Here is an 11,547-nt window from a genome sequence, read left to right as displayed (position 1 = left end):
AAACCGGGCCCAGCCCCGGCCCTGCCGCGGTGCTCCGGCCCCAGGACCCGCTCCGCGCCCGCCCGCGGAGAGACAGACACGGGCCGGGACTGACCCGCCGGCACCGGCTCCCCGCGCCCGCGAGGCCCGGCAGCAGCACCGGCACCAGCCCCAGCCCGAATCCCGGCCTCGTCTCACCGCCCCGGGTTCCGCGTAGCCCCCACCAAAGCCGCCGGACTAGGCCGGTGCTGCAGCCCCGCGCCCCCGCTCCAGAACCAGCGTCCGCCGCGGTCGGAGCCAGCCCCGCTCTGTCGGCGGAAGAGGCCGCGCGTGCGCGGGGCGGGCCGGAAGGGGCGGGGCCCGGGGGGCGCATGCGCGGGGCGGGGCCTGTCGCAGGTGCGCGGGGGCGGTGCCGCGGGGCGCGTGCGCGGGGCGGGGCCTGGCCCAGGTGCGCGGGGCGGGGCAGGGCCCCAGGGCGGCTGCGCGGGGCGGGGCCGAGGAGATTTGAGCCCCGGCGGCCGCCGTCCGCCCCCTCTGGGCTGTTCCGGTGGCGCCGCGCGCGGTCCTGGGGCGGCAGCGGCCGGGCCGGGCTCCTCCGGCGGGGCCCAGGTGAGACGCGGGGGGCTTGGGCCAGGAGCGGGGCAGGGGCCGCGGCCGAGCGGTGCTGCGGCCCCGGGGGGTGTCGAGTCCGGGCGCAGGGCAGGGGCCGCGGCCGAGCGGTGCCGCGGCCCCGGGGGGTGTCGGGGTTGGGGCCGGGGCGGGTGGGAAGTGCCGGTGCCCGGGCGGCCGCGCTGCCGGGGGCTGTACGGAGCCGCCGGTGCAGCCGCGGGGCTCGGGGCGCCGGGGAATAAAGCCCGAGGGCCGGAGCCCGGCGCCCCCCGTCCCCGCTCGGGCCGCCCGCGGCCACACGGGGCCGGGCCCGCTCCGCGGGTCCCCCCGGTCAGTTCTCAAGCACCGCCCGACACCGCCGGGGCTCCCGGGCCCGTCCCTACATCACACGCGGGGCTGTGGGGGTTCGGGGCTCAGCCGGGTGCTTGTGGGACTCGAGAGGCGGCTCCCGGGGCCGGTGCTGGGGCTGAGCAGCACAGACAGAGCTGGACATTTCCCAACCCCGAGAACGGAGCCGCGGGGCTGCGTTTGTGGGGCTGGGAAAGGGGCTCCCGGGGCCGGAGCAGCAAATCCTGCGCCTTTGGGCTCAGAAACGGAGACCTGGTCGGCTGTTTCTGGGGTCAAAGCCAGGGGCCAGTTTGGCCAGAGCTGCAGGGCTGGGGGGAGGTGGGAGGGTGTTGGAGTGTGGGTGGGAGGGAGGGGGGTGGGATGGTGCGTGGACCCTCACCGGAGGTGGGGGTCCGGTCGCGTTGGCCCCGAAACTCAGGGACGCCGGCATGCACCAGGCAAAATTCAACGCAGGAGATAGACTCAGGGCGAAAAAGCACTTTTTACCCCCTTTTCGTGTCCAACTGTTCATTCCAGGTGCGCCCAAGCACCGGACTAGTGTACAATTATGACAGGTCATATTCATATACAAGTCGTGACAGTGATTGATTTACAACCTGGCCGAAAGCCGGGCTCATTTGAACTAGAATAAGCTTTATTGAGCTGGAGATGAACTCGAGGAGGAGCTGAGGCTGGAACCATCCATGAACTGGAGATGCAGCCAGACTGGAACTGAGCATCAGCTGGAGCTGGAGATGAACTCGAGGAGGAGCTGAGGCTGGAACCATCCATGAACTGGAGCTGTGGCCAGACTGGAACTGAGCATCAGCTGGAGATGAAGCTGCACTGGAGCTGGAAACGAGCTGCAGCCAAAACTGAAGTGGGGCCATCCATGAGCTGGACCTGAAAAACAGGGGTGCAAAAACAATGAGCTGGAGCCGTCCACAAACTGGAGTTGAAACCAAGTGGAGCTGTGAACAAACAGGAGCCGCAAATGAGCTGGAGCTGTCCAGGAGCTGGACCCGAAATGAACGCGTGCAGAGACAATGACCTGGAGCTGTGAACAAACTGGAGCCGTCCAGGAGCTGGAACAGAAACAAAACAGGCAAAAACAACCAACCTGAAGCTGCAAACGAGCTGGAGCCGTCCAGAAACTGGAGCTGAAACGAGCCGGAGCCGTCCGTAAGCTGGACTTGAAACCAGAGCAGCAACAAACAGGAGCTGGAGCCAAAACTGAACTGGAGCCGTCCAGGAGCTGGACCTGAAACAAACAGGGGCAGAAACAAACACACATGAGCACAAACCAAGCTGGACCCAAACAACTGGGCCCCACAAATTGAGTTGGACCCAAAACAAAGGGGGCCCAAAGCAGCAAACAAACCAAACAAACAAAACCAAAGGAGAGCCCAAACCAATAAAAAACCCTCACAAACAATCCCCTAATAAACAATCCCCCCTAATAAACAATCCCCAGCAAACAAAACCCCTCACCAATCCAAATGGGGGTCCAAACCAAACAACCAAACAAACAAAAACCAAGGGGGGCCCAAACCGAGCTGAACCCCAAACAAACGGGGCCCAACACACCCACCTGGAGCCGCAGCCGGGCTGGAGCAGCGCAGTCCCTCCAGTGTCTCCGGGCAGGCACAGGCCGGGCTGTCCCCAGGCAGGAGCGGGGCAGGCAGCAGCGTCGGCCTCGGCGCAGGCAGCCCGGCTTCTCCCTGGGGCTCCGCACCCCCCGCGGGCGGCTCCCGGCCTGGCTGGGGCTCCTCCGTCCGTCCGTGTGTCCCTGCGCAGGGAGAGACGTGGCACAATCACCCCCCGGCAGCGGCCCGGCCCAGAGAGCCCCGAGCTGCTGCCCGGCAAACCCTGCTGCCCCCCGTGCACGGGCAGCTCTGCCCGGCCCCTCGGCAGCACCGACCCGGCACCGCGCAGCCGAGGCGGGAGGGGAGGGAGAGACGGGGCCGGGACGGCAGAAACCACCGCCTCGGGGCACTCACCTCACCGGGCACGGCCTCCTACCGCCGGGGCCACCAACACCTCCCGAAGCACCGGCACGGCCGTCGCTCCCCGGGCCCGGCTTCACCGTCTCACCCACGGGGCTGCAGGAGCCGGTGCGGGTCCCCGGAGCGGCCTCTGCTCCCAGCGCAGCACGTTTTGAGCTGAAAAAGAAGGTTTTAATTAAAACAATGGCTTCAGACAGAGCCCAGAGCCACCCCCGGCGCCCTCCGGTGGGGTGCCCGGGGATCACACTGGTAAACAGCCGCTTGAACACACCAGCTCATGAACTAAAAGGAAACAAAAGTACATTTAATCGCACCCTTGCTCTCACCACAACTCCCGCAGAAAGGCTGCTCTTGTCGGGGGGACCCGCAGAACCCCCCCAGCAGCTCTGGTCCCAGCCTGGCTGCCCCCAGCAGCACAGGAGCCCTGAACCCCCCCAGCCCCAGCCCTGCTGGGAACCAGCTGCAGCTCCCGGGCTTCTGAGGGAAGAACCAGAAGCCTTTGCCCAAAGTAACTGCGGGCAGCTGAGGCCGAGAACCAGAGGAACTGTGGACACAGCCCAGCCCCAGGAGACAGGTGGGGGCAGTTAAGGTGCCCCCGGCTCTCGGCAGCTCCCCTCCTGCCTCCCGTTACTCACCATGATGAGGGCTGTAACGAGCGTCTCCTTGCACAGCCCCAGGCAATTCCGAGAGTCCATCAGCCCCCCAGTCCGGGGCTTTGGGGGCCAAAACTGTCCCCTGGTGTCCAGGGAACGCGCAGCCCAAACCCCACTGGCCTGTCCGGGGCTGGCAGTGGGTGCAGCCCAGCGCCAGCCAGGTGAAATGTCTCCTTCGGGGCTCTTGGCCACCCCGGCAGCACCGGCATCACACGGGGACCACAAAACCTGCAACAAACACACGTTAACTCCCCCACAGGAGCCCCCAGACACGGCAGAAACCCCGTGCTCACGGGGACGGTCACCCACAGCCCCCCCACACCCCGGCTGAGCCCCGCGGGGCTGCTCCGGGACAGAGCCGCCCCCCCCGCCCCGACCCGGGGAGGCCCAACACCTCCCGGGCCCGGACACCCCCTCCCTGAGCCGCGGCCGGGCCCAACCACCCCCGGCCCGGTCCCTCCTCACCGCGGCCGGGCCCGGCGCTCGCCAGGGGCACGGCGGGGCCCCCCGGCCGCCCGCAGACGGGCCCCGAGGCCCCGGGCCCGGCAGGAGCCGCCCCTGCAGCCGCGGACCCCCCGCAGCCGGTTCCTGCTCCCGCCGCCCCGTCCCGCGCGCTGCTGCCGCGGCGGAGGCGCCCCCTGGCGGTGGCGAGCGGAACTGCGTCCGGGGGCTCGTTAAAGCCTCGGGGCTCTGCGCGCACCTGCAGCGGGGGCGGCACCCACTCCGCGCCGACCAATCAGCGAGGCCGACGCCCCTGGGGAGCAGCCAATGGCGAGGCGGGGCGGGAGCGACCCCCTGCAGTGTCGCCGCCTGGCGGACGGAACGCAGCACTGCAGGCGCCGCCCTGGCTCCGGCTCCACTCCCCCGCGGTAACGCGTCCCCGTTTTTTTCCCCACTAAAAACGTCCAAACTCCCCAGACACCGACGCAGTCACCCCAGGCCCTTCTTCCTCCCCACCCTGAGCAATGCCCCGGACCCCAGTCTCCCGTTACAGCCATGTTTGCCCCCCCCAGCACGTCACGGTGTTGGGGCGGCTGCCCCGGAGCCCCGCTGGCCTCGTTCAGGGCTCACAATCCACACCGGAGCAGACTAAACAACAGTTACTAGTACGATAGATGTGCTTTTCGACACCCCAGGTGCACGTCACTTGAGCGTGTTGACAATCCTCCTCGCCAATCTTCCCTTATATTCCCACTTTCCACCCCCCCGCTCAAGAGACCGTTTCTCCTGGGGAGTGCAAAGCTGGACGTGGGGTATAGAACAGAGTAATATACAGAGGCGTGCAATAAATACATATAGGAAAAGGAATACACATATATATCTATAGAATAATACTGTAAATCAATGAAACCACTCAGCCAGCCACGCACCATCAGTAGATTGTTCCATTGGATGCTGACAGATGTTGAATATTTTCCTCTGTGCTGGCTGGTTCATCAGTGATGTTGAGGTTGCATTTATGGTGTTGGAGGAGGAAATAGTCCATTGTCAATCCATGTTGTAATGTTCGTTGGCATACAATCGTTACCTACTCAGAAAAAACAGCAAATGAAAAACATTAATATCACAATCACTTAGCATAATATAATTGTGTAATACAGCTACTGGCATGCTAATGAAACACATTGTTAAAAGATCTGCAGCTGTTGATCTTCCCTTAATATAAAAAGCAGAGGAATTAGTGACACCAAATCTAAGTATTTACATTGCAGAAATGTATCCAGGGCATGTGCTTTTTGCAGATTGAACTTCAATTCCATGTTGGGTCTGTGACAGCAATAAAACCATTCCAATGCTACCTCCTCTAGATAAGGCACAGGCAGTCGTCAACGATGCCTGAAATACAAGACCTCGAGAATCCAATATCAACAAAAGATGTAAAATAAGAGAAGTACATGCCAATCTATTCCCCAAAATTGTAGGGTGGTACTAGGGCCCTGTATTTTCTTTGAATTAATTGCCCAGTCTTGGTCCTTTAAATGCACTTTCAGTGATTCTTCCAACCTGGTTGATTCTGTGATTCTGCTGCTGTGGAAGACCCTCGGCCTGCAGACAGCTGTGCTGTACTTGGGGAGCAGAAGATTTTCTTGGGAACACTGCACTGAGAATAGTTTTTGCTTGCTTCTAAGATAAAGGAGCCGAGACCAGTTCACGGGGCCTTTTGAGGCACGAAAGAAGTAAACGTGTGGAAGGTCAGTTCTGAACACAGAGCTGAAAAAAGGGAATGGTTGTTGTTACCTTGAACTGCATAGTCCGGCTCGAAGTTCCAAAGCAGAAGCAACCATTTAAAGTCTCAACTGTTCGTCCTGCCAACATATCAATACTCAAGCAATATTCTTTAACTGGGGCAATTAACACAGTCGCAGTAAATGGTGTAGCATTTTCTATTGTGAAGGTCACCTTAGCTTGGAGGGTGGGGGTCAGATTTCCCCCCAGTCCACAGATCTGTGATGTGGCACCTTTATTATTAACAATACTGTGTAATACAGTAACTTCAGCTCCAGTATTCACCATCAATCACATTATCTTGCAACTCATAGCACCGCTCTGCTCGAACAGTAATTACTTCATGCGCAATCACCTTTGCATCCTGTAAAGTCCCGACTTCCTTCTCTAATTCTCTCACTCTGCTCCATAATTTTCACGGTGAGAGGCTCTAAGACCAGTAGCTAACAACCATCCCAGTCTCCCCACTAATTTACGAGAAGAATCTGATGCCCTTTTCCATAGCAACCCACGCACAGCCGTGTCAATTGCCTGGGAGGTCATCGCCACCCCGTCATCTATTAGCCACCATAGCCAGGAGAGTGGCCACGGGGGCCCAGTCCTCAGTACTGGGCCATCCTGGAATGTGGGGAGTCACCGTCACGGCCTCCCCAGTCCCTGACTTCTTTTTCAGCCCTGGCATGGCTGTTCCTGGATCCTGCTGACTATGCCAAAATGTGTGAGCCGACACAGGCAGGACGCAGGAACAGCCACAAGACCACGGATAAAATGCAAAGAGCCAATTTATCCCTGTTACCTCGCAAACTGGGGGATCTCCGAAGCAGCACCCGGGGCACAGGCCCGCAAGCGGGGACGCAGGCACAGTTGGTTTCCTGGTCTGTGCTTCTGAGAGTCAAGAGCAGCAAAAAAAACCACGATCCTGCCCCAGCACGTGCTGTACGGGCCACGCAACGGGGAGCTCACGGCAGCTTCTCTCTCGAGTGTCCTCATCCAGCAGCACCGCTGGGAATTTGTTTTCAATTAACCTTCCCTGAACGTGTGGGCTTTAACTAACACAGACTGATCCAGGTGAAGGCTTTGGGATATGCCAGGGAGCTCTCAAAGCCACCCTGTTAAGGAAAATTGGCAGAGTCCGGGTCTCTGGGCTTGCTGATTCTTTGTTGAAGCAACTCCAAGTTGGACCCACCACCGCAGTGAATGGTGCGTGACTCAAATTCACTATCAGTTTATGTGGAAACTAATAAGTAGTTACATCACAAACTTCTCATGAGCTTCTGTTATAAATCCACTAACTATTTCAATTCCTCTTTCTTCATTTCAACATCCTTGATGTTCTTGCTGTGATCAGCGTCCTGTCTTGATCCGGGTCGACCAGAGTCTGGTTTCCACTGCCAGCGTCTCCTAAGTATTAACCTAAAATAGCCAAAGTCTGTTTAGAACCTTATTTCTATTAATGCTTATTTCTAAGTATCCTACATTTCTTTTAAGGTAAAGAAAAGGTTAACCAGACATCCTTTTTACTAGAATCATCATTAATACTTCTAGGCCTACTCCTGCTTAGCTACTCATTAAGCTTTGATTGATGATTGGTTCAGTCAGAGGTCAGGATTATACAAAGGAGCTTTGAGAACAATAGTCATGGATTGTGAAATCCTCGCTGCAGCACAAACCACGGCCGTACACTCGGTGTGAAGTTTGGTACTGTTTTTATTATCTCACTCGCTGAGGTCACCGTGCCCTCTCAGCCCGTTCCCACCCTGGGACGCTGTGCCCGAGGGGACAGGTGACCCCCTCTGAGAGGGACAGGGGCAGGCAGGCTGCAACTCACACACACAATTATTTGAAGACAGAAATAAAATCACTCCCCCTGAGCTGGATGTGTGTTGGGGACGATTGCTCCGGTGTACACAGGGGGATCATTACCCTCCGCAGTGACACTGCGCCTGCGATGACATCCCACGCCACAGCCACGTCCCACTCTGCTTCAGGACCTCCAAGAAGTCTGTAACCACAAGGCCAAGCACAGCTCAGCTCCCTCACAGCACTTTCCCTTTAACAACTAAAACACTTTCAAATTATAATAAATTAGACCACCAACAGCCCGACCACACACCGACGCTTTGTGAGCCGCGCTGAGGAGAAGCCAGCAAACATTCACACCATCGCCCCCGTCAGCAGCTCACCCGGCAACTAGTGATAGGACAAGAGGACACAGCCTCAGGCTTCACCAGGGGAGGTTCAGGTTGGACATTAGGAAGCATTTCTTCTCAGCAAGGGTCATTAGCCATTGGAAGGGGCTGCCCAGGGAGGTGGTGGAGTCACCATCTCTGGAGGGGTTTAAGAAAAGCCTGGACATGGCACTTAGTGCCCTGGTCTAGTTGCCATGGTGGTGTCAGGGCAATGGTTGGACTCGATGAGCCCAGAGGGCTCTTCCAACCTGATTGATTCTGGGGTTCTGTCCTGCCTGGAGATGGAGTTTCTGCCTCCCCCTCGCTCCCAGGGATGCTGACAGCCTTGCTGGGCAGGCAGCAAGGGAGATGTCAGGAGACATGTCAGAGCTGCTGGGTCTCAGCTGCTGCGAGAGGCCTTGGGAGGGTCCCACCAGGTCCCCATCACCCTGATGGCCCCACCTGGAGCCACCACCACCCACCTGCTTCCCCATTGGCCCCAGCTCTGCATTTAAGCTCAGGCTGGGGGGCTGCTGCTTTTCTTTCTATGATAGCTCTCTTGTCAGGCCTCTCTTTGTTAGGCTGGATGTTTCATTGCTGTCTTTACATTCTGCTGTTCTTTGGGTGGTCTTACTGGGCTGCCTTTGACCCCTGCTCAGGTCCTGTGGGGTTACACATGTGCAGGGGTGGGTCTGGTTTCCTGCTGTTAGTAGGTTGGGGTTGGTTTGCCTTCCAGTTATTGCAATCTATCTGCATTGCCTGAGTTAGTGGCAAGTATGTGAAAGTGGTTTTTTACTTCTACTGGCTGACAAAATAAGGCTGGGGCATGTTCTTTTCCAAGCGTGCCTGTTAACTTTTGCCTTATTGCTTTCCCCTAGAAATACGCAGTGTGGTTATGGGATTATGGCAGAACTCCTTGTTCTCCTGGTCTCTGGCCAGGTTTCCATGATCTGTTTAAGCCTAGTTTAGAGAAAAGGGCAGTTTTGGTAGCCTGTACCCATGTGGGAACCCCCTGAGAGCAGGGACACTTTCTCCAGTCTAAGTCTGAGCCCTGGGGCTGCTTTTCTTGCTCTGGATGTGGGGATGTACATTGGCCCTGGAGCACTCCTTGAGCTCCCTGAGATTCCCTTTCTCTAACCTTCAGCCATATGAGAAAGAAAGAGTTCATGGTAGGATGAATATTACCAGCTGTGGCTATGGGGTCTGGGTGCGAGTTGGATTTTGGGGAGGCAGAAACAGGTAAGGCAAGAACTGTAATCTCGGATCCAAGGGCCAGCTAGTTTAGCCTGGGCTGTACAGGCTGTTCTCTTTCCCTGTCTCCTGCTGCTGATTTAAAAGCTCCCCTTGCCCTCTGCAGAGGGGCTTGATATAAGTGGTTGGACTTGATCTTAAAGGTCCTTTCCAGAAAAAACGACAATGGCTGGGGTGTGTGGCAGGGGGCTGGCACCTGTGGAGGTACCCGTTAGTCCCTGTCCCTGACAACAAGCTTCCTAAGGCGAAGGGCTGCCTCCCGAAGCGCAGGAGGGGGAGGCTCTGCAATGAAACCTGGGCAAGGCACCCAGCCCCGCTGTGCAAAGCGGGCACCCCCCACCCCAGGGCAGTGGTGGGGTGACAGCCCCCGGGCTGGGCAGCTGTGCTCCCTGGTCCCTCCTTCCTCCTCTCCCTCCTCCCTGCAGCAGGCAGGAGCTGCGGGGTCTCTCCCTCTGCGCTGGGGCTGCAGCCTTCCTCCTCGCCGCGCCGACAGAGTGCTGGCACCTGTAAGTGGGGGGTCCTGTGTGAGCGGGGTGGGGGCTGCTTTTGTCTTGGGCTGGGCTGTTCTTCTCTGCTGTAGCTGGGAGCAGAGGTGAAACTGCGGGTGCTTTGTTAGCAACAGGTCTGTGTGTGAGGTGGGATGCTGATCCTGCTGCTCTGAGGAGGGGGGGGTGCCCCAGTGTCAGTTTAGAAGGGCTGCACTAACGTTTTAAGGCTCAGCTGCCCTGCTGAGTCTGGGAAACTGAAACGCCAGGAATCAGACTGATGTTACTTGTGCTGTGAATGAAGGTGCAGAAAGCCTAGTAGGGTATTTGAGAGCAAGTTTTGTGTTGGCTGTACCCCCAATAGCCCACACTGTATTTCTGTTAGTGCCAGCAGTGCCACTGTGTTCACACCAAATGTGCACAGAGGAGAATGCAACCTGGATTTAAATGTTATTTTGAAGGGAATCAACATGAAAACTCTCCTTCAAGATACACTTGGGATGTTTTAGGTCAAGGACAACCCCTTTTAGTCCAGTGAACTACTCACTTCAATCAGAATGGCTGTTCACAGGGTGACTTGGTCATTTTTTGCTCAGTGACTAAGTTCCACATGGTCTTATTTTGCTTTTATATCAAATGTGACCTTTGGTTGTGGCCAAGTGTTAATGATTCAACACTGACTCACTGCACAGGCAGTCCACCCTCTGTCAAGGCAGGCTGTTCTGCTTCACTTCTAGTGATGTGCAATCAGATATTCTGTTAGTTGGGAACTTGGGTGAGAAGGTAAAATGCTATTTAATTGCAATGAGCTCTAATTAGTGATCCCTGATGTAAAACACAAACCATGTAAACCCCACAATTAGTTTCACGCTAAGTGTGCAGCTGCCTGGGTCTGAATGAGTATATACTAAGTGGTATAGAGGGGTTAAAGGATGTTTTTTGAGCTACATTCCCCAGAACAATGTCAGTGTTATTAGACTTGAGGTATTAATTAATTGCATGTGACAGTAAGGCACCCCAAAAGCAGCATTAGCTCAAGCCCTGGCTGAGAACAAGTAGGGCTTGTAGCTGCTGTTCTAAGACTTCCTTCCCCTTGGAGTTTTTTCTTCTGGTGTGGGGAAAACATCTTATTCCCTTCCAATGGTAGTTCACACACCCCTTTACTTGCAATTAATGCAAATACTTGGGAGGAGGGTGTTGGTCTAATAACTCTGGACCTATTAGTGTGATTTTAGACAAAAATGGATGCTTTTGGGGTTGCTTCAGCTGGTTCTGATATATATACTCCCCTTCCCCTTTGATTTCAAATAAAACACTTGTATTCTCTTGTATGTGAACCAAATAGAGATTTTCAACATGAATATTGACATGGGTCTTCCAGCTAAGGAGAAAAAAAGAATATACTCCAGATCACGGGCTCTGTTTGCTTTCACGCCTATCTCATCTTGAGCAATAACACTTCCACGCTAAAATAGATTTAAATCAAATAATTAAAGGCTCTTGCTCATTTTTCACAATAAGCAGAGATACAATCTAGTGCCAAGAACCCTTGTGATGTGCTATTTGCATGGGTATCGTTTTGGTTCAGGCTGCTGGCAGCTCATATGTTCCTACGTAGGAGAAAGGAGGCTGGGAAAGACAAGAGAAATTGTTCATTCCACTTCAATAATTCTAGATAGAAACCAATTTTCTGGGTAAAATAAAATAATAAATAAAATAAAAAATTCATTTATCTTTACAAATTTTGTTTTTATTATGTTTAAAAAGCCATGCAGGAGGTTATGCCATAAATACTGCCAAATTCTATTGTCCAAGCCCTCAGTTTCAGGATAAACTGCTATCC

At 56.0% G+C, this 11,547-nt stretch overlaps 1 long non-coding RNA gene across 2 annotated transcripts; it reads right to left on the bottom strand.

Moving 5' to 3' along the window:
- Window positions 1-1,549: 1,549 nt before the first annotated feature.
- LOC137665023 (uncharacterized) lies at window positions 1,550-4,175 on the bottom strand. 2 transcript variants are annotated; one of them, XR_011048428.1, is made up of 6 exons: window positions 4,040-4,175; window positions 3,557-3,802; window positions 2,916-3,077; window positions 2,507-2,704; window positions 2,036-2,176; window positions 1,550-1,818 (listed from the first exon to the last, which is right to left on the bottom strand). It is a non-coding gene; the product is annotated as an uncharacterized lncRNA (long non-coding RNA). The 2 variants fall into 2 exon arrangements; XR_011048429.1 differs by lacking the exon at window positions 2,036-2,176.
- Window positions 4,176-11,547: the final 7,372 nt, after the last annotated feature.

Source organism: Nyctibius grandis, chromosome 6, assembly GCF_013368605.1.
Source record: "Nyctibius grandis isolate bNycGra1 chromosome 6, bNycGra1.pri, whole genome shotgun sequence".
Classification (NCBI taxonomy): Eukaryota; Metazoa; Chordata; class Aves; order Nyctibiiformes; family Nyctibiidae; genus Nyctibius; species Nyctibius grandis.
Note: the sequence above shows the minus strand (reverse complement) of the source record. Positions and strands in the feature narration are given on the sequence as shown.